Source organism: Cygnus atratus, chromosome 10 (assembly GCF_013377495.2).
Source record: "Cygnus atratus isolate AKBS03 ecotype Queensland, Australia chromosome 10, CAtr_DNAZoo_HiC_assembly, whole genome shotgun sequence".
NCBI classification, from domain to species: Eukaryota; Metazoa; Chordata; class Aves; order Anseriformes; family Anatidae; genus Cygnus; species Cygnus atratus.
The window spans coordinates 4,623,963-4,644,597 of NC_066371.1; the positions used below are offsets into that span (position 1 = coordinate 4,623,963).

At 43.3% G+C, this 20,635-nt stretch overlaps 1 protein-coding gene across 25 annotated transcripts in view; it reads left to right on the forward strand.

The window, feature by feature from the left end:
- FOXP1 (forkhead box P1) overlaps nt 1-20,635 on the forward strand; it is a 370,718-nt gene that overhangs the window by 128,282 nt on the left and 221,801 nt on the right. For 6 of the 25 annotated variants that reach the window (XM_050712845.1, XM_050712846.1, XM_050712848.1 and 3 more), the window contains exon 1: nt 16,867-17,164. The exons of 18 other annotated variants lie outside the window; for them this stretch is intronic. The gene's annotated coding sequence lies outside the window, so the exon portion shown is untranslated. Of the gene's footprint in view, nt 1-16,866; nt 17,165-20,635 lie in introns of those variants that run through there. One more of the 25 variants, XM_050712847.1, reaches the window with a different exon arrangement.

The window sequence follows — 20,635 nt, forward strand, 5'->3', positions numbered from 1 at the left end:
ACAGTGAAACCAGTGTTCTCTACCAGCCTCTGGATTTTATTTTTACAGAAGTGTGGGGAGAACATTTTTGAATCCACAAGGCTTTCTATATTTTGTCCGTTACTGGTGGGAGACTTCCTTTCCAGAAGAACCGTAGCAATGGAAGCAGGAAACACAATTTCAGTTCTTAAAATAAAGCTGGAAGTTATTTTCATTTTCAATAGCATCTCACCTAATTTTAGACTGTAAAAAGTTTGTTTCGTGATGATTTTCCTTTTTGTAGTGAATTCAGAATTTAAAAGCAGTAAGTCACTTAATTCAGATCGTGCCCCCACCCTCCAAAAAAAAAAAAGAAAAAAGGCCACCTGCTGCCCACAAACTACAACAGGTATTTTCTGTGTGTGAGCATTGTTTCCTAGCTGCTGTGGTCAATTTTAGTAGCGGGTCTGCTGCCTGCTTGTCTGCACTGCCGAAAGGAAATAGCAAGGGAACAAAACTATGCTTTTCTTGGGAAACCACTCCCTTTGGAATGGAGAGATATGGCTCGCCACTTCTATTTTGTTTCCCCCTCCAAAGTAAGCAACAACATTGCAAGGATCAGGGACAGCAAGAAATGAGTATTATTTAAAAGGCGTCATCTATCCAGCCGGTGCGTTTCAGGAAAAGGAGTCTCCTGCTTCATATTTTAAGGACTGTAATAAAAATAGCAATCGGTTTAAGAAAGGGGCTGATGGACCGGAGAAAGTGACAGCAGCAGCACGGGGAAATAGTACTCCATTTATCTGAGCAAGCTAGCACATTGATAATGCTCCTCTCTGCAGTAGGTGCTATCAAATCAGAGACGATTTGTATCCACTGTGTGGCAGGTTACTTACATGGGAACAAGTCTCCCCGACATTATTGCAGATCATCATTAACTAGCTACTGCTGTTTGTTTGTCGTTACCTGCTAGACGATGTTCGTGAGTCATGTCGTATCATTTATATATCTCACCAGTTCAGGGACCTACTGCTTCTAATAGCACACAGCCTGGGATCTCTTCCCTTGCTGCGTTTTACTTGGGGAAGAAAAAGAGTGGGAAAAAATACTGATTGAGGCTTCCCTCTTGCTGTAACTTAAGCAAAACGAAGGTTGTGTAGCATACGTTTAACAGGCTGCAGTGAGTAGCACCAGTGGGCATGCACAGACGAAAGGGACGGCAAAAGTAAGGAAGAGAGATGGGCACTTCTTGGAGATCCTCAGGTCTGATGCTGCAGGGGTGTGAGGAACCAGATAAAGATTAACGGCTCTAGGTGGGGTATCCTGCTTTCTGAAGATATTTAATCAGTTGGATTTGCATCCTATAAGCTTCTTTCTTACTTGATTATCTTTCTCAGCGTGTTTCAGTTTCCTTTTCCTTTGTTCAGTAATATTTGTAATTACTGTCTGTTTATTAAAATGTCAGATCCTTTTCAGCTCACAACCTGAAGGCTCTTTTTTTTATATTCTTAACTTTTGTAAGTTTTATCCAGTGATTTTTCTAGCCTGAATTGTTTTCCTTCAGTAGCATATTTCAGCCCTATACTGAAAATACTGGGTCAGATCGTCACTTTACAAGTCTTTGGAAGCCAATTGCAATATCTCCATTGAAGCCAGCGCATCTGTTGATTTGTAGCTGACAGCGTGCCCCATTATATCTCTCCTAAATAGTTGTGGGTTAGGTCACTCAGGAGAGAAGGCTATAATTTTGTATGAAAGCACAGTTTGGAGGAACTATGATATCAGCACCACTGTTATAAAACATGAAGTGCTTTGTCTTCTCCCTTATAAAATGTGTAATTTCTACCCATTATCAATATTATTACAGGAGTCCTTGCAGTAAACTTGTCTTTTGATAGGCAGAAACTTGTCTTTGCTAGGAGTGAATACGGTAAAGTGTAACTTCTCTTTTAAAGGAGAATAAATAACAGGAATGAAGTTTACTAGAACACAATAAAGCTGTTTCCAGGAAAGCTGCTGCAGAGGCATGTAGGATATGGTGAAGATTTATACTTGGGGTGAACATGTGCAAGTACCGTAATGATGCTGTAGAGAACATTGGAGTAAAATATTTGATCAACAGATATGTCTCGAGAAGATACATGGTTTGGTTTCCATACTAGTTTTCAGATTACAGCGAGACAGTTAAATGAAGGTTCCTTTAAACCTGTGTGCTAATAAATCACGGTGCCTGGGTGGAGGTCAGATCTATCACAGTTACCTCTTTCCTAGATAGAGCAAATTTCCACTGCCCACAAATTTGCCGAGTTGTTCGGCTCGCCCAGCGGAGTCGGGGATGAGCACTGGGCGAGGGGAGAAGCGGAGAAGTAAAAGGTTGGGTCTCAGCGGTGTCCTACAGCTCGCTGTGCAGCTCCTACCTCGGGAGGGGGTTGGAAGCTGAAGCATGGCCTGTCCTGGCTAGGTGTGCAGTTGGTTTGAGCTAATTCAATCAAGATTCAGGAGACTATAGTGAAATAAAGTTGGGGGGGGCGAGAAAAAGATCAATAAAAAGGGTGGTGTAGCTGCTGTGATTAAGAAAAAAGATTACTGTTGATTTATTGATTCGGTCCTCAGCTTGCCATCTTAATCTTTTTTTTTTTGGTTAATGTTATTAATATTTATGGCTTAGTACCACGTGCCAATTAGAGTAGACTGTAATTAAGTCTCCGGGCCTGATAATGTTAGGCACCACGTAGCACAGAGCTGCTGCGGCCTTCGCATCGCATGTTACTGGAAAGAGAAACTTAGGTCTGAAAATCTGGTGCAGAGCGCTGAAAAAAGCCCATTCTCTTTTCAATGTAAGAAGCAGCTTTTGTGGTTGCCCTTCCTGGGAACTTCGGAGAAAGATGGTGCCGAAGCCTGTTGCTAAGCTTTGAGTTTTGAGGGAAGTCACCCTGACCAAGCCCATTTTCCCCTGCATCAAGTGAGAAACGTTCCTCCAGCTCAAGCTGAAGCTGTGGAGACCTCGTTTTTGTGGCCTTTTCATCTTCAGGCAGTGTCTTGTCTACTTGGGTCTGTTTGCTGGGCCCAGGGCTCCTCTCTGTATGTTCGCAGGACCCCCGGTGTGGGGTCTTACAAAGTAGAGAAGCTGCAGCACGCGCCCCAAGGTCTTCCCTTTGCTGCGAGCTGGGAACAGGATAGTTGAAGACTTTTTTTTTTTTTCTTTTGTGTAGGGGGAAACATGAGAACTCATTGTTGTGAACCGGTAGAACTGAGTCACAGAGGGTTTAGTCAAAGAAGAAATGCGTATCACCAGTGCAAACCAGAATACAAAACGTGCTTTCTTCATTACTCATTGCACCGCAAGGAGAATCAAAATCACTCAAAAATTGTTGTAACAGCTCTGTGTTGCTTAGATAAAGTAGTTTGGATGGGGTAGATTTTGTGGGAATTGCTTCCGATTTGTGTAATACAACATGCGAAGCCAACGCGTTGTGAATTTTTCCAGTTGTGTGCAATTAAGTTAGATTTAATCAAAAGTTTGAATTACTTAGGTCGTTCCACAACGCCCGCACGGTGTCTTTGGGTGTCACCGGACGAGTTGTGGCCGTTCAGGTGTACTGCTCTTGCAAACAGTGCAGTGAGAACACAAAATTCAAACTTCCATGTTAATCTAGACGCTGAATTTTCAGAGCTGTGTTGTGCTCTGAGGTGTTTTGCTGCACTTTAAGCATAAATGCTGTCATTTCGGACACGCCGTAAGTCGCTCTATTCTGCCCTTACTGTATGTGAAAAGATTTACTGTATGGTTTGCTGGGGTGGGGGGTTGAGTTTAACCTATCGTGTCAAACCCGGTCCTTCAACTTCCTTTCCTGCTTCCATACGGGTAGCCATTGTGGTCGAGATTTGGTCTTGAAATCAGTGTGGTATAACACATCACAGCACACATTGTGCTGCTTCAAAAAACGTGCCGTGCCGCCGCTCCGCCAGCCCGCGGGGCAGAGCCACGTCACCCTCGCGGCCCACGTCTCGAAGCCATCGAGGCACCAAACCTCGGCTGTGTGGCTTCTTGGGTTTGCGGGGACCCGTCGGGCTGTGTGTCACTTGTTGGCTCTTGGCAACCACTGAGCAGCGCGGTGGCCGCGTCTTCTTGCATGAAGAACACCTCTCGGGCCTCTGCAGGGTGCCCGCGGAGCTGCGGCCAGCGCCTTGCCTTATCCAGGAAGCCTTACCCTCGTTTTTCAGTCTCTCGTGGTCAAAGGGTGAACAACTGGGTCTTACAAAGCCCCTGAGAAATCAAACGGTAGAAATACGTTCTGTATTATTTTTCAGTCCAACCGTAACTTTGTGCACCATCGGTTCAACAAATTTTTAGTTCATGTTTAGCTAATCTGGCGGTGGTTGCAAAAGAAACGTAACCTTCTTAGTAAATCTGATTCTTAGAAAAAGCAATAATTAATATTCGACCACAGAAAATAAACAGATATTTAAAAGTGAGCTTTTTTTCCCCTCTAAGGAAAAGCAGTTCAACCTACCAAAAAATAAATAATTTTATCTTTACGTGCTCTCTTGCAGCTGCTGGAAAAGTGGGTTTGCATTCACCGAGCTTGGTACACAAATAACGGAGTAAATAAAAGGGTTTGCTGACGCAAGCTTCGTGAGGCACACACAACACGTGAGTGGGAGAACAGTCAAATCAGCAAACAAAGAAATGTGCCTTCTTGAGTATCCCGGGCAAACTTGTGAAGGGTGGAAAGCAGCAATGTTGGTTTTTTTTTTCCTCTTTTTTAGCATGAATGTTTTTAAAACACTGCGACTGTTAGTGTCAACAAAGAAGTACTGACGAAGAAAAGCAGAAATAAATGCGTGATTGGAAAGGTGCATCAGAATACAGTAATTATATAAGCTTTATTTTGGTTGCCTTTGACGCCAGCGTAAGTACGTGAAAACTAATGCACTGTAGAGGACAGGTTTGTGGTTGAAATGCACTTGATAGATTTTGACAAATTAAACAGTTGTAAAGATGTTTGGAAGTTATCCAGATCTTTACTGTTATTTATGTCACTGAACTAAAAAATCAGTGGTTAATTTGCAGTTCTTATAATTTTTATGATACTTATGTTGTTGTAAATTTAGCGGCGTGCAGCATCAACTCAGCGGGATACATTTTATGTTGTCAGCTACCTTTTGACATCATAATAGATTTCAGTTGCCAAAGCTTGAAGAGAGAGAGAATAAAATGTAAGAGCGCGCTGCACGAGGGCTTGGATGGCATCCAAGCGCAGGTAGGCGAGGAGCGCTGTGCGGGGCGCAGCGTGGCCGGGCTGCATCCCTGGGGGGGGCGGCGGTGGGACACTCCGGAGTCCTCGTGCCTGTCCCTCAGCCCGTGGCCACAAAGGTGTTTAAGTTGCAAGACTGGATAAGATGCTGATACGATTGGGCTCTGCGGTATCGATGAAGGGCCTTTGAAGTCCCGGCGGCTGCTTGCAGCTGATAACCGTGGGGGCGTGCAGGCTGTGGTGCTGAGCGTGTCTGGTCTCAGCCCTGCCTCTTGTCCCACCACGTGGGCTTTCTCTTCACCCTGCATCCCCACAGCACGTGGCATGGCCGCTGCTTATGGGACGGCAGGCTGAGATTTGGTCTTCCAGCCCTTGTCGTGAGCTCCTTGGGGGCTTCCACGTCACTTAGGGTGTGAGATGGGAGCGCTGGTTTGGGCACAGCGTCACGTTTCAGGTCGTGTTTCCTGGGCAAACACCAACAGCTGATAGAGAGCGGCCTGAGCAAACCTGCAGCGGGGCTGCGGTGGCAGCTGGGAGCCGCTCCGTTAGCGTGGGTCAGCGTGGATCGAAGGAGAGGGCCCAGCAGGAGCTTTACAGAGTGCCTCCGGTACCTGAATTCACCCACTTGGCAAGCTTTGTCTTGTAGAGACTTTTCACAATATTTTTCTTTTTATAGAGACTCTCTGTTCTCTCTATTTATAGAGACTTCTCTTCCATTGTCTCCTATCCTGGAAGAGACAGATACCTTGAGTTCAGGTGGCTTAAAGAAGAGACTGAGTTGTTTCCCTCTTGGGAGGTTTATTTTAGTGGGGTAAAACTGGGGTGTTTGAATCTGAGGGGTGAGCCCTACCTTGGGAATGTGCGACAAATGAAACGGACTTTTCGTAAAGCACATCCATGCCCTTCCCATCTTCTGCTTCTTTCAACATTTGCCCTTTGTCTCCTAAGTCTGAAAATGGAAGAATTTATTAACGTTTGTTTCCTCCCTGTTTGTTCGTTAGCTGCGTTCTCAAGGGCGTTTCATGTGCTCTTTCCACTCTAATGGGATTGTCCATTGAGTCCAGCGCTGGCATGTTGGGATCCATTCTCACAGATAGCTGATTAAGCCAGAATCTTCCTCATCCGTAGGTAATCCCAAAATACAGAAATTGCTACCGTGAGATTGCTTTTCTAACACTTGGAGTTTATAATTAAGTGCTTTGTAGCTGTCCTCCCTCCTCATGAGAGTCTTTAGCCATGCTGACTCCAGCTCTTTGATTCCCTTCTTCTTTCTCGATCATCTTACTGTGGTTTTTTTTTTTTTTTTTTCCCCCCCTCTGGAGGTAGTTTTACATCCGACTCTCTCTGGATACTGCTTCAAAGCTGCATGACGGAGTAAGTTTGGGGCACGAAGGAAATATCTTGGAACACTGCACTTCTGTTAGGTTTTTGGTTGGTCTTGCTCATCACTGACTTTGGCGATGGGATCACAGCAGTACAGCCAGAGCAGGTGGGGATGGAGGTGTTCGTTTATCTGGGGCTTATTTTCACCATCCCCATCTTTTGGCAGAGTTGAGCTTGGAGATGGAAGAACTTCGAGAGCTCTGTTTTCAAATGGACAGCAAATGGGGTGATTAGAACTTGAGATTTTGGCAAAGGAGTCTTGTAAATGCCAGGGATCTGGGCAGAAACATGCTCTTCGGTCAGGCAGCCACATTCTCATGCGCACACCTGTGAGATGCTCATTCGGTGCTTCTTTAGGTTGAAGAAACTGGTCTTGTGTGTTGGAAGAACAAGACCCAATTTCCATTTCACTTAGAAGTAGCAGACTAGTACGTTAGTCTGTGTTCGCTGGCTAGACTTATTCTGGCTAATGTTTGCCAGATTCTTCTATTACATATTAAAATAAGATCTTTTGAGTGGGTTTTATTTTTGTGCGTGTTTCAAAAAACTAGGCCAGCCCTAACAAGCACATTTTTGTTTTTGTTTTTGCATTTTGTCATTTTACATATTGAAAAACGGAATGCAAAAAGAAAAAAAAAGCCTGCTAACATAAAAAAAAAAAACACATATATAACTTTGCATTATTCTGCATAAGTGTTAAAATCTGACTGATAGTTTGTGTATACAGACTGCTTTTTATGGTGTTTCCTTTCCCCACCCAAAGATCACAGATGTTATGATAAAAATTAATGCCCTTTTAGTACATGCTTTTCTTTTGTAAACTTGGCGTAAATAAGGTCACACGGTACTTTTGTTAATAACAAATGCAGTAAGATTTAGGTACAAATAGTAGGCAGACATTAATTTGTCAGGGCAGGAACTCCTAAAAGAAAATGCAGAACATTTTTCCCTCCTTAAATCCAGATATTTCAATATCATAAAGTTTTTATTCTAACCATCAGGAGCATATCCCTGTTTGAAGAATTCAGCTTTAAAAAATGTCTTTGTAAATTGAGATTTTAGGACTACCTATTTGGAGGACGTTCTGAATGATAAATGACCTTTATAAGGCAAAAAAAAAAAAAAAAAAAAGTAATTTTGCATGTCTGCTTCCTAGGATATGTGATAATAATAAATGAACATTTTATATATCATTATATATATATCATGGCAGAACAAAAATCAGAAGATATATTATTCATTATTCCTGTTACTTTATATTTAAAAGGCAAAGGTTTTTGCTTCTTTGCCAAAACAACTGCTACAGAATATATTTGTAACAATCCCCACAAATATGAAGGGTGGAGAGATCTTCTAGGTCGTTAGTAGTGAAGGGATGCCTTTAATTGTATTCATATGAACATTAATACATTAATGCTGAGATTTAAGTACTGTTACTATTAAAAATTAAACTGGAGGGACAGTGTGCAGATCATATGCTTTAGTGTAAGTTGTCAGGTGCAGTGTTTGCATATTTAGCCTGCCATTTCAACACGAAAATGGATGTTTGAGACTGGGTTTGGCTTTCTGAAGGACACTTTTTTTTTTTTCCTCCCCGGTTTCATTTCTTGCAGTGGCATTTCTTTTGATGGATACATTTGCACCACCTGAGCAGAAGTTGCGCTGATTAAAATCAGAGGAGGATAAGGAGTAACTTGTTTGCTGTCCTGAAGTCCTCTTGTTCTTCTCTCCTTCCTCCCCCCGCCGCGTCCGCAGCTATTTTGCAATATGCAACCCCCTTCGAGCACTGCCTGCGGAACTGGAGTAGCTCTGGCATGTAGATTTCCCAGTGGGAGAACTTGTGTGGATGGTAATTTTAATGAGACCTGATTTAAGCAGTAGAATAGATCCATAAAACTAATACAAGCAGACTTTCAAGAGCTCTACTATTTGTCAGGGCAGTGAATTTTAGAGGTGCATCCATTGGCTTGGTAAAGAATATTATAATCCTGAAAACTTAACCTGTATTAATTCAGATTGTTTCTATGCAAAGTACTACTGAGAACTTCTCGAATCCAGGGCAGGCCAAATATAGACTTATTTATTTTTGAGGCTAAACTTTCGTCCAAAAATCGTGCTAGAACCACAGGACCTGAAAGCTGTGCTCTATATGAATGAATGCAAAGTCTGTACGAGTGCACACAGCTGTCTCCGACCTGTGACAAACCCTTAGCTCTGCTTTTTTCCCCCCTCATTTAAGGGCACCGCTTGGTCCATACGTATTCCAGCCTCTCCCGCATTGTCACACCTAGTTATGTATGGCAGTAACACAATTTTTGTCTGTCCTGCAGACATAGGCGTTACACCCATCCGAGAACCTGAATCATGCTTCAAGAAATACACTTTCTGCCTTTTATTTTTCGTCCTGGTGCTCGGGAGCTCCCCTTGCTGTTGTTGGAAATTGTCTAGTTCTGCTTGGCCTTGCTAAACTGTTTTCTTTCCTCGCTTTCCTCACAAGCCCTCTCCCTCCGTGGCGTGCCTTGTTTTATTTTATGTCTCCAGCTAGCTATTTTCACAGCAGCGATCTCAAACGGCAGTGAGAAAGAGAGCAGGTGGGGGAACTTGGGGAGGGAACTGGGCCTGCACGAGGCGGGGTGGAGGTGGCAATGGAAGAGCTGGAGCTCATTGAAGCAGGGTGGGGAGACCCAGAAAGCAGCGGAGAGCAAGGGGGGAAGAGGGCAGAGGAGCAAAAAGGGGGGAAAAAGGAGGAGGGGAGGATCGATGGAGCCAGAGGGCAAGGAGGAAGAGGTCAAGGACTGATGTCCTCTGCACTGTGCATCCACCCGACTGTCCCCGAGAGCCCGTGCAGAAAGGAGGTGGCTTCTGCCAGAGCAGCAGCGGTGACGTGCATTTAAACAGTGCAAAAGTTTATTTGCTTTTTTCTCGCAGGATATGCTAAGTGATTTTGCAGTTTGAGTAGAGTGGCATTATTGCACTTAGCTCTGCATTTATTAAATAAATTTGTTCTCCAACTCGAGTGTTAAGTGTGTATTATGAAACCTCAGAGCCAATCTTAGTGGTTGCAGTGTGCAAATATTTTTAAAATTATGTAATTAAACAGGGCTTGGGCTGCAGTGTCCACTGAAGTGATTTATTAATTGCATGGTTTGATTAAATTTAATGTTATTTTAGTTTATACAGAAAGGGTCGGTATCTTTTTCGCAGATAGGGACATCTTACAAGGCTGTCAGTGATGGTTCAGAGGTCCTTATGAGGAATCTTTAGCACCCAATTAAATATTAACCAAGAAGATGTGACTCGTTCCTTCTCTGTCCCTGAAACTGTGTTTTGACATCTAAGGCTGGTGATAAAACTTTGCTCTGCAGAATCACTTGCAATGCACTCCATTTATCACGAGATTATTTCTAAATTAATCACGCTAAAAATCTTTCCATTGTAATTGTGCTGGGGCTCAGCGCTGTGTGATGTGTGTAAATAAAAAAATGCCCTTTTAATTTCACGTTAACTGTATGTAGCCGCTCTTGCAGCCAAACTGTATCTGTTTCCGTAGAATGTCATTTTAAAGGTATTGTGGTTACTGAGCGGCAGCTGTGATTGAAAAGTATGTAAACTAATCTTTAGTTGCTCGTGTCATTTTTATATTCTTATGTCAGAACACAAGAAGGCTGCTTTAAATTTGTCTTTCACTGTGTATTAATTTTCAAGTCTAATTTTTCTTGGGTTAAAGCATATACTGCGTTCTCTAGTACACATTACCATTCAGTGCCAAACTAAATGGCTACTTGTGAAAAAGTACAAAATTAGTTCCTGCTTGATTACTGTAAAATACATATTTATTTTTGTAGGGACGTTTTTTATTACCAGTACATAAAGTACAATTAGCCTGCGTGGTATCAGTGACTTAGAAGAAGAAATAATCAAGCACCATGCATTTACCACTGTGCAGACCCGTAAGTTTTAGAGCTGTGCATTGCTTTCCCAGAAACAAGAAGGAAGGTGCAAAGGTTTTTTTATTTATTTTTCCCCTTTCTAGGCTTGCCCTGTGTGGTGTTCCTGCTCTTTTAAATGCAGACCATTTAAAATTAAATCCTCAGTTAATATGTCTGCATAAGAACTTCTTTGTCTCTTGATGCCCAACCATTGAAAATTAAATGTGGTTGTGGATAAGTATTTATTCATACCATACCTCACACCTGATCCTGTGTCAGTATGACATCATCCTTGCCACAAAGATTTCTGGTGGTTTAAAAATGTTCCGTTGTGAAGTAAGTGGGAGAGGTAGAAAAGGGGCAAGGAAGGCAACAAAAATAAACTACTAGTGGGATTTGATGTTTTGCCAATTAGAAAAAAAATAAAATCATATTCTTAGGTCCACATACTGCCTTTGATCCATACACAGGACTTCCATTTGTGCCAGTGGCTGTTGAGCCTGCAGAGGGAAGGCTGTATATGACTTAATTTGTATGTTGTGGGAAGTACATTTTCCTAGCATGTGGTCTAGCTTACTTGAAGAATCTGAAATGCGTTATAAATGTAAATGCTGTGTTTAAGTAAAACTTCATTATGTTTTGGTGGTTTCCAAAAATGCACAGGATTTGACCTTAAAGTGTTATTTCAAGGTGTTATGATGTATGAGCTAGACTTTGTAGTCTTCTAAATTAAATCTTTGAACATGTTATTATTGTATTTTGGCATTGGCAAGATGTAGTTCTCAGCTATTTTCTGTCACAGCCTTCGTTTTTCTTACAAGAGTAAGGAGACAGGGCCAGATCCTTCTGGAAGGCGCGTGTGCGGGACGGGGAGCGCCGTGCACTATCTGTGGTGTGACTCGGGATGGGTTTGCCCCTTGGATTTGGGCCCGAGCTGACAGTTCCTCCTGGCACGCAGCTCGGCATCGAGGTGGAGCCGGTGCTTCTGCAGGAGTGTCTGCAGCTACGGAGGGCCACCGCTCCGCTGCAGAGGCCCACGTAGGATGTGGTGAACAGTTTAGCGTTTGGATCCCGATCTGGTTTGTATATAAAAGGGGTTGTGTTTCTGTTTGGAAAATATGAGCCCCTTTTACGTAGCCCAGGTGTGGATTAGCTCTAAACCATTCGCCCATTCCTGTGTTTGTGGGAGACTGTTTTCAGTTCTTACAAAGAAGCCGTACAAGTCAGGCCATAGAAACAGCAGAAGCAATCCAAAAAAGGATTAATATATTTATATATATATTAACAAAGTGTTTGCGATCTCAGAATGGTAGTCTGGATGTAAGAACAGACATAACCGCTGTAAGTATGCTTTCTCCCAAAGAAAATACTGGCAAAACGTTTCCACCTTTGCCTCCCACCTGCACTCAGGGCTTATGTTTCTCCTTCCCCACCCAACGGCCCTGTGCTCGCGCTGAAGCAGGGCAAGGAGCTCTGCCAGCCATGGGTGCCATCCATGCAGCTCGGCCCCTCATGATGCAGGGCACAGGGACAGTACTTAGTGTCCCCTCCGGCCACCGAAGGCCTGTGGTGGTGGTGCCGCCCTCGGCCTGCCGGGGAGGCAGCAGGGCGGGAGGCTCGGCCTCGCTCTGCCGCGGTGTTTCGGAGCACGGAGCGGGGTTTGGGCTGGGGTGTGTTGTTGCAGAGAAGTCAATTAAGAATAAGAGCTCTGAGTCAGCAGCCGGGGCTGCGGCCATCGCGCCTGAGAGCGGCCGTCTTTGAAGTGCTGTTTTTGGTACCGTTTTCACGACGCGTGTTCGCGCTATGAATCACGATGGTTACGCGGGTGATTTTCCCTCAAGAATGGAGCCAACCCCAAACAAACGCGGGGCCGCTCTTTCGGTCCAACGCACCAGGCCCGGCCTTCTCGTGGGAGTGCCCACAGGGCCGCTGAGGCCGTCTGTCTGTCTGTCTGTCTGTACGTGGCGAGGTTGTGTCCCCCCGTGTGCTTGGTGAGGGAATGAGCCACCGCACGTCGGGTGCCCTCCCCATCCACAACCCTCCTCACAGGCCTGGAGCTCCCTGCCTTCCTCCTCCAGAAGCCCGTGGCACCACTCAGGGTTTTCATGCGTTTTTTTGTGGGGTTTGGAAGAGGATCCGGCCCCAGGCTGCTGCCCATCCTGTGGGTAAGGGGAAATGTCTGCCACTGTCCGCGGGGAGGAGAAAACACTCGTGCCTTGACATTGCCACCTCAGTGGGAAGACATTGGGCTCCGGGATGGTGGGCAGCTGGAAGTAACTGGTGCCAATATTTGACATCCCAGATGGAAAAGACACGTAGGGTATATCCCCTTCCCCTCCTGCATAATGCCCTCCTCGCATCCTGAACGGGGCGATGCTTAGAAACACACCCCGAACTGAGTTCAAAATGGATTGCTTACCCGTGTTTCTTGAACAGATAATTTTGCTGGCACATTATTATTCACCCTCTGCTATTTTCACACTGTGACACTAAACTAGAGAGAAGAAGAGATTGAAATTTTGACCGGTACGTTATCCTGATACCTGACGCACTGTGTCGATATGAGAGTATCTTTACCACAAGGACTTTCTTAGTGGTTTTACAGATCCCAGTGTGAATAAGTAGAAAAAGCTGAACTAATAGCTCAAGAAGCAAAAATATTTTTTTTCTTAAAGAAATTGATTAACATGCAAATATGTACTGTATGCATATTAAATATCATTTCAAAATGTGATGGGCAGGAAGCATAAGTGATGCCATTTGGTTTTGTGGCATCAGTGTGGGTTGATTAAGGGGGTGGGGATAAATTTTGGGGATTATTGATATAGCATGAGTAGAGCCAGATGGTTGTATTACACATCTTTTGTGTTCTTGTTTGCTTCTTAAAGCAGTTGCAGAATTTTGCCCTGGGCAAAATTTACTCTTTGCTCGTATGTTCCCTTGTGAATTTACTTTTGACAAAGTACTTCACAAAGAAGGGAAACACTGTGCTCTGCACCCGCAAACTCATCCCTTCCCTTTGCATTTGTGAAGTCAACAGCCCTGTACTTATAAAATATTTTGCAACTTGTGAAATAAATTAGCAGTAGGTGCAAGTTCAGCGTGTGTGTTGTTACCCCCTCTGTATGTGGTATTGATTTCCAGTGTGTGTGTCATTTTTTAAATTTTCCTCACAGCGTTATGGAGACAAAGCTGTGGAAATGGCAGCCAGTTTGTTTTAGTGCACTAGTTATGTAGTATTCTTCCATTAAAGAAATGTTGTCTTAAAGATTAATGAGCTAATTTTTCCACTACTTTTTTTTTTTTTTTTTTTTTAAGTTTTGAGATTGTGGTATACCTGATTCATGTTATCAAAAACATACTTTGTGGTATTCAGGTTGAGTGGGAGAAGGTTGTGATAGGTAGGTGGTTCTTAACTGGGTGTTTGTGACATTTGTTGGAACTGCTTATCACCGGAACCACCAAAATTTACATGTATTTGTTATTTCCCTTTGAAAGCAAATTATGCTTTATTTCCCATAAAAAGACGAGTTTTTGTAAAAGCTTTGTAAGAAAGAATTTGTCTCCCTTCTGCCTGGTTTGCACCAGCACAACTCCATTGACTCAGCTGGGTTTACTCCCACTTTGCATCACTGTAGGCCCGGGGTGACGAGGGCCCTCTGCATTTAACAATTATAGTGGAAATGATCGTGACTGTAAATATGTTTTGTCCTCTGCCTTTGCCTCTGTGTGAGGCAGTGTGCTTGCAGAAACGGAGTGGGCTCGCCTCGCTCACGGTGGCGGGACTTTTGTCGGGCCCGATTACTGGCTCTCCTGCTCACAGACACTGACTCAGTGGCTCCGCGCCTGTGTCCCCTCTCTGGGCAAAGCCGACCCGATGTTTTGCCCAGGTTGCAAGCCGCAGCCTCGGGCCCTTTGTTGGAGCCAGGAGCACTCGATGTAAAACTGGGCAACGAGCAGCTCTGCCCTTATTGAAATCTCTGTCTGGTTCAGTCACAAGTCTGAGGCTGAAGCAACTTGCTTCTAATAATGATGCCATTGTGCTCATCCTATCTGATCAGTTCTTGAAATGTTTTAGTAAGTCTATCTTACAACATTATAAGAAGATAATCAGCTGCCTTAGAAGGTCCCCATCTGGAGTATAGAGTTCTTTTACTGAAAGATGTTTTGCCTTTCCGAGATAGCTCTCGCATTTCATCATCTGTTGTGCAGAGATGAAGTGCATATGAAAAGTCAGTGACTCTGAATCCATCTGTTGTTATTATTTTCCACTGATAATTGGCTTGAACAATGAAATGTCTGTGTCTGTAGCCTTTGAAACTGTACACCCTGTTTATTTTCTGGAGGTCTCGCTCCACTCTCACCCCCCCCATTTTTTTTGTTTTGTTTTATTTTGTTATTTTTTTTGTTGTTGTTTCATTTTCTCTCAAGCTCGTAACTAGTGGAGCTTGCATGAGGATGACATCTTTGACTCTGTGCATCAGTATGTGTCACTCAGCATCTAAAGCTTGCCTGCCAATTTTTGTCAGGGTCCTATGTCTGCTCTGTATAGAGTATAGATTAGGCTTACAGCAGGAAGACTGGCAGACCCAGACTTCATATATAACTTAACTGAAATGTAGTATTTATTTCACTTTCTCTATTCAAATATTAATTGAGTCCAGTATCTAATACCTATGGAATTAGATACTACCTGTAATTGTATAATATATTCAGTTGCATCCAGTTTTGCACAATGCAGGGTATTAATATTGGATTCCACTAACAGCAGTTCCATTAGCTTGCTCAACCAGTATGAGATATATATGAGCAGGGAGGCATAACTACCAGCCAGAACTGCCAAAACAGTCATTAGAAGCTCCATTGGGATGGACAAAGGCTTTTACACAGTGATATACTGATTAAATTTTGTTCTATGGTTTATTTGCATCAAGGTTAGATCGCTATCATCTATGTGAAACGTATTATTTAACACCTTATTTGGAAGGTCATTTCAATGCAAAAATAGTGAATGATATAGGGGCTCTAAAATTTCTTGCAGGATTTTTTTTTTTGTGGGGGGTGTTGGGGGGAGGATTTTTATCCTGTTAGGCTTGACTAGCTCTTCTTAGCAATTTTGTTTTAACGTGGTGAGCTTAATCCAAGGAAAAGTAAAAACTCCTTCCCTTCTTTGTGAGGGCTTAGTTGAACTGAACACACTTGCTTCTCATTAGAACCGTTAGTTATATCCACTGTCCTTTGGATCCTCGAGCACGTGCTGCAGATTATTTTAGTAAATGTGTGCTGCTTCTTTTAAAGCCCGAATCTGCCTGTGTCTGCCTGTGTGTGCCGGTGTGTGTGTGTAAGTGGGCTTTCAGAATGAAATTTCAGTGCCGAAAGCGGTCGTGTTGTCCATGTTGCACTGTAGTCTGGAGCACAGGAGAGTAAGACAGAAGAGTGTAATCTTATTTGTCTTTCAATGGCAATCATTTAATGCTGCAAGTTATTTAAAAAATAATTAAATTACTAAACCCAACATGTAGCTAGGACTTACAAGAGGTCAATGTGATTTGACTCCTTAAGTTAGGAAGGGACACTGGTGAATTCCAATTGCTTTAAAATTTTGCTGCTTCATTCTGTTTCTGGTATAGAAATATGCACGAGACTGAAAAATAATTTATTTCTCTAGAAGCAAGAGTAAATCACGGTATATAATTATGTATATTTGATTATAATAATAAATGCTGAGAGGTGCTTGGTGGTTATCACAGTCTCTAATTTAGTTGTTTTTGGAATTAAATATAGTCTGGAGGGGTTGTTTTGCGAGACTAATATTTTGGAAATAACATTTTTAGGGGAAACTTAAGGATTTTTCTTTTCCTTTTCCCCAGATAAACTACTAATAGGTGTGCATTATGCAGTGATTCATAACAGCTAAAATAGATTTATGTGTGGAATGTCTTTTATACAGTAAACAAAACACAGGTACAGTACAAGCAAATTCAGATTTAATATATCAACTCAATCAAAAGTCTCTATTAATTTCAAAACCTTGTTAAGAAAAACTGGGCTGGCAATGTACTGGATTTGACTACAGTTAATGAAAATGAATTTTACAGGTGGTGTTTGGTTGTGTTTCTCCTTTGGTGAGATGGGTGGCTGAGCCAAAGCAGGCATAGCACACGATTCAGGTTTTTTTTTTTTTCTTTTTTCAGAGCAATGCTTAGATTAGAAATGAACGTTTGGCATTGAGTTGTTGGTGCTGTTGTTATTTACTATTATATGAGGAAAGCGTTTAGCTCTGTGATTTGATTTGATTTTGTAGCTCCTATCCCCTTAAACAAGCTGTGTAGCTTGTCAGAGATCAGGACAGGTAGAATGCACAGCAGGCGTCTGATTTGAGCCAGTTACTCATTTGCTGAGTGTTTGTGTTTATGCAAAGGGGCCTCTTCCTGCATATTTAATCTAGAGTAAGGCAGTGGCTTTTGTTGTGTTTAGACCACATACCTTCAGTCCTTCCTTACACTGCAGCCAGTGTTGAAGCACAGAAAGGCTGGATAGTCAAAAGTGCTTTAGTGTTTTCAAACTCTCAACTTTCTGCAGTTGGTTGGGAATTACTGTACGTACAGCTCTAAGCCTTTTCTTCCTCATTAATGGGTAAGTTTGCACTACGGTAGAATAAGATACTTTTGTTTCTGTTCCATTTTAAAAATGCAGAAAATGTTTGTTTGTTTGTTTGAATTGTCCAAAGCTCCTGAAGCAAACCTGGTCCGTTCAGGGAGTTTGTTGCAGGGAATTAGACGAAGAATACAGGTGTTTCTGGAATATAGTTGCAAATAAAGTACTAAATGCCGTGCTGCAATAGGCAGGTATTTGCGGGGGGGGTGGCGGGGGGAGTGAGCTCGGTGTTATTATTCTTTGTACTAACAAATCCTGTTTTGTAACTATCCTGAAGATAATGCTTCCATTGTTAGCTAAAAGCTTTCAAACAGTGTGCAACACAGAACTGCAAAAGCAGCAGCAAAAAAGAAGAAGGAAAAAAAAAAACCCTCTGGTCTTTATTGTTTCCTTAGCAAGGGTCCTCACTAGAATGTCTGCGCTGTAATAGGAAGGTTTTTCTTATGTGGAAATTGAATCGTCTCTTCATTGATATTAATAGCACACTAGAGATGTTAGCCATGATGCAGAGTACCAGAACTGTGGAGTAGGAAACCTGATATTGCAGGGGGAAAAAATGACAGTCCTATTGCTCCTCAGTGTGGGAGACATCCCTCCATGAGAGCAGAGTTTGCATAATGGCATCCCAGCTTAACTATTTACTATAGGTATTTTAATCTCGAGCTCTTTCTTTTAATATAGATGTAATTACTCTCGCACTTATTAACAGTGCAGCTCGGTTTCTGATTCAGTCTGAACAAATTAGTTTTAAAAATGACTTTCCAGAAAATCCATGCGGTGTGCCTGCACAATGTATACTGTATATGCAACGTACGCTGCCTTAGGAGAACGCCGGGGTCCAATGAGAGGGAATTGGTATAAAAAATTAAAGAAAAGATGACAAAGGGCACGTCTTCAAAGCAGACGATTGTAGTACAGACAGTGTTGGGAGAAATGTGGAAAATGTGCACCGAGGCCAGAAGTAGTAGTTTTGGTTACCAATTAACTATTTCCTTCGTTTGAGTAACTCCTCTCAAACAGAAGAGTGTGCTGTTCCACCACATGTTGGAAAGTGTGAGAATCTGAATAAAATTTCATCAACCTTATTAAAATGTGTAGGGACTTTGGTCTTCTTGGGTACAAATCAGCCCACAGACTCAGAGGCATTTATTAACAATAAAGACTGCCGAGGGTTTTTAATAACAAAATTACAAATACCATATCTAATTGTAAGCGTATTACTTTTATGCACCAGTTAAAAAAAAAAAAAAACTTTTTATGAGGAAAAGTACCTCAGTCAAAGCACCTTGTGTGATTAGTGCTATTGTATTCTTAAATTTTGATTGATAGAGATAATAGTTTTCACTTAAAAATACAGACAGGTACTTTAACTTTCCATGACAATAGCTATTTGCATTTCTTTTATCTTTTTGTTTAACATTTGTGGGGGTTGGGACGGATTTGATTATTAACTCTTATTGCACACCGCGGTAAATGCTAAAACAAAGCTTTTGTTAAGGCTTCAAAGGTAAAACAGCAAATATTGTTTTTAGCCTTCAATATTTAAAGGCTGTTCAGGGATACCTCGGCGATACCTCCACATGGCCGTGACCACCAGCCGCACTCGGGCGCCAGGTAAGAGCCGGGCCCTGGCGCCGCGTCCGCCTGGGCCTGAGGGGCGCTGAGGGGGCCGGGGGGCGGCCCGGCCCGGCCCGGCCCGGCTCGGCTCGGCTGGGCCCGGCTCGGCCCCCGGTGGCGGCGGTGCGCCCTGCCGGGCTGGGAGCGCTGCCCCTCGGCGTGCGCCTCGCCTCGGGCCGGGAGCAGGCTGAAGCGAGGAGCCGAGAGTGGCGCCCAGGTCACGGCGGGGGAAGCGTCAGCGTTTCCTACGGGTGTCGCTTCGCCAGGCAGCCCTAAGTGACTGCTGTGGGAGTCTCGAAAAGTAACGGGCTTTTTTTTTTTTTTTTTTTTTTTTTTTTTTTTTTTTTCTTTTCCTGGCTTTGCAGAGACGCCGCAAGCCCTACGCCCACAGCGGTACTCGGCGGTGCCGGGGAAGGGGAAGGGGCGCTCCTGCCGTGCCTCCGCTGAGGCGAGGTCAAGTTGGCAGGCGGGCGATGCACGCGGCCATAAAACGGCTAAGGCTGGCACCGAGCCTGGCAGAGTTATTTTAAGGAGCGGGGGGGAGCGTTGGAGGCGCAGGCTGGCCGTGCTGGGGAGATGGCCTCGCACCCTGGGGTGGGCTTCGGGGGGCTTCGGGGCGCGCGCTGCGGTCCTGGCGTCTGGAGGGGTCAGCGAGGGCCAGCTCTCGTGTGCGCAGCGATCCGTGTGAGGCTAATAACCGAGCCGTCACTGAAGGATGCGAGACTCGCAGTCGTCGTGCAGACTCTGCGTTGGAAGCGAGCTGTTCTGAACTTGTCTGTTAGCTGCACCCATATTTCCTGTAAGAGCTATTAAAAAGCAGGGCAGGGATGGATTGTGATTAGTTTTGTAGCGTTGGCTTGCACCGAGTGATTCTCTTCCAAGGTTACAGTGGACTTGAAAGGTAATATTATTTTGAAAGAGAAAATGTGCTGTGCATAGCTTTGTCCTCGTGCCGTTATTTATTTTAATTTTATTTCTGCTTAGAATAAATAAAAAGCACCAGCCAGAGATTCTGAACAGCCTGCTAATGACTGAAAATGAAAATGCGGTATGATTTGCTCACTCCTTCCACCGAGAAGCAGCAAGGTGGTGAGCGTTAATATCCCTGGGTTTTGGCCTGTACCAAATCCATTTCCCCCTCTTCAAAGCGAGGTGAAAGAAGTGCACTCAGTCTCTCGCAGTGTTACTGTTCACCTGCATTTCACTTTCTGAGGAGGTGATAATGACTCCTGGTAAAGAAAAATCTCCTGTACTGTGCCCTATGATATTTAATATGCGCTGCACAATAAAAAGTAGCCACCTTGATAATGGTCAGAAAAAAATATCTTCTTCAGCGTATTTGAAATATTTAGTTTAATATATATTTTTTTAGGTTGCTAGATTCCTGGAGGGAAGAAAAAAAAAAAAAAAAAAAAAGGAAGGGCACAACAAAACTGAAGAGGCTATTCTGAACATCTTCAAAGCAATTCTACACGTGACCTGCGTGTGTTGGTACAGGTAGCCCAACCGAGTGCACTGATAGGAAACCGGTCCGCAGGATTGTGCCCACAAGCATGCCTCATACCAGCTGTTGCACTTCACGATCAGTGTACACCCTGTATTTTCAGGATTAAAAAAATTTCAGATGAAAACCATTTTTTTTTCTCTTACGCATGTATAGTTAACAAAATCATTGACTGCATCTGTTCCCTTACAGGATAACAAAATAATAATAGTGACAATAGCAAGGCATATTTCAGGCTGTGTGTGACTCAGTGAATTTTGAAGGGCAAGAAATAGCTGTATTAGATGGTTCACTTTATTTAGATAAATTTCTTGCATAAAAGTGCTTAT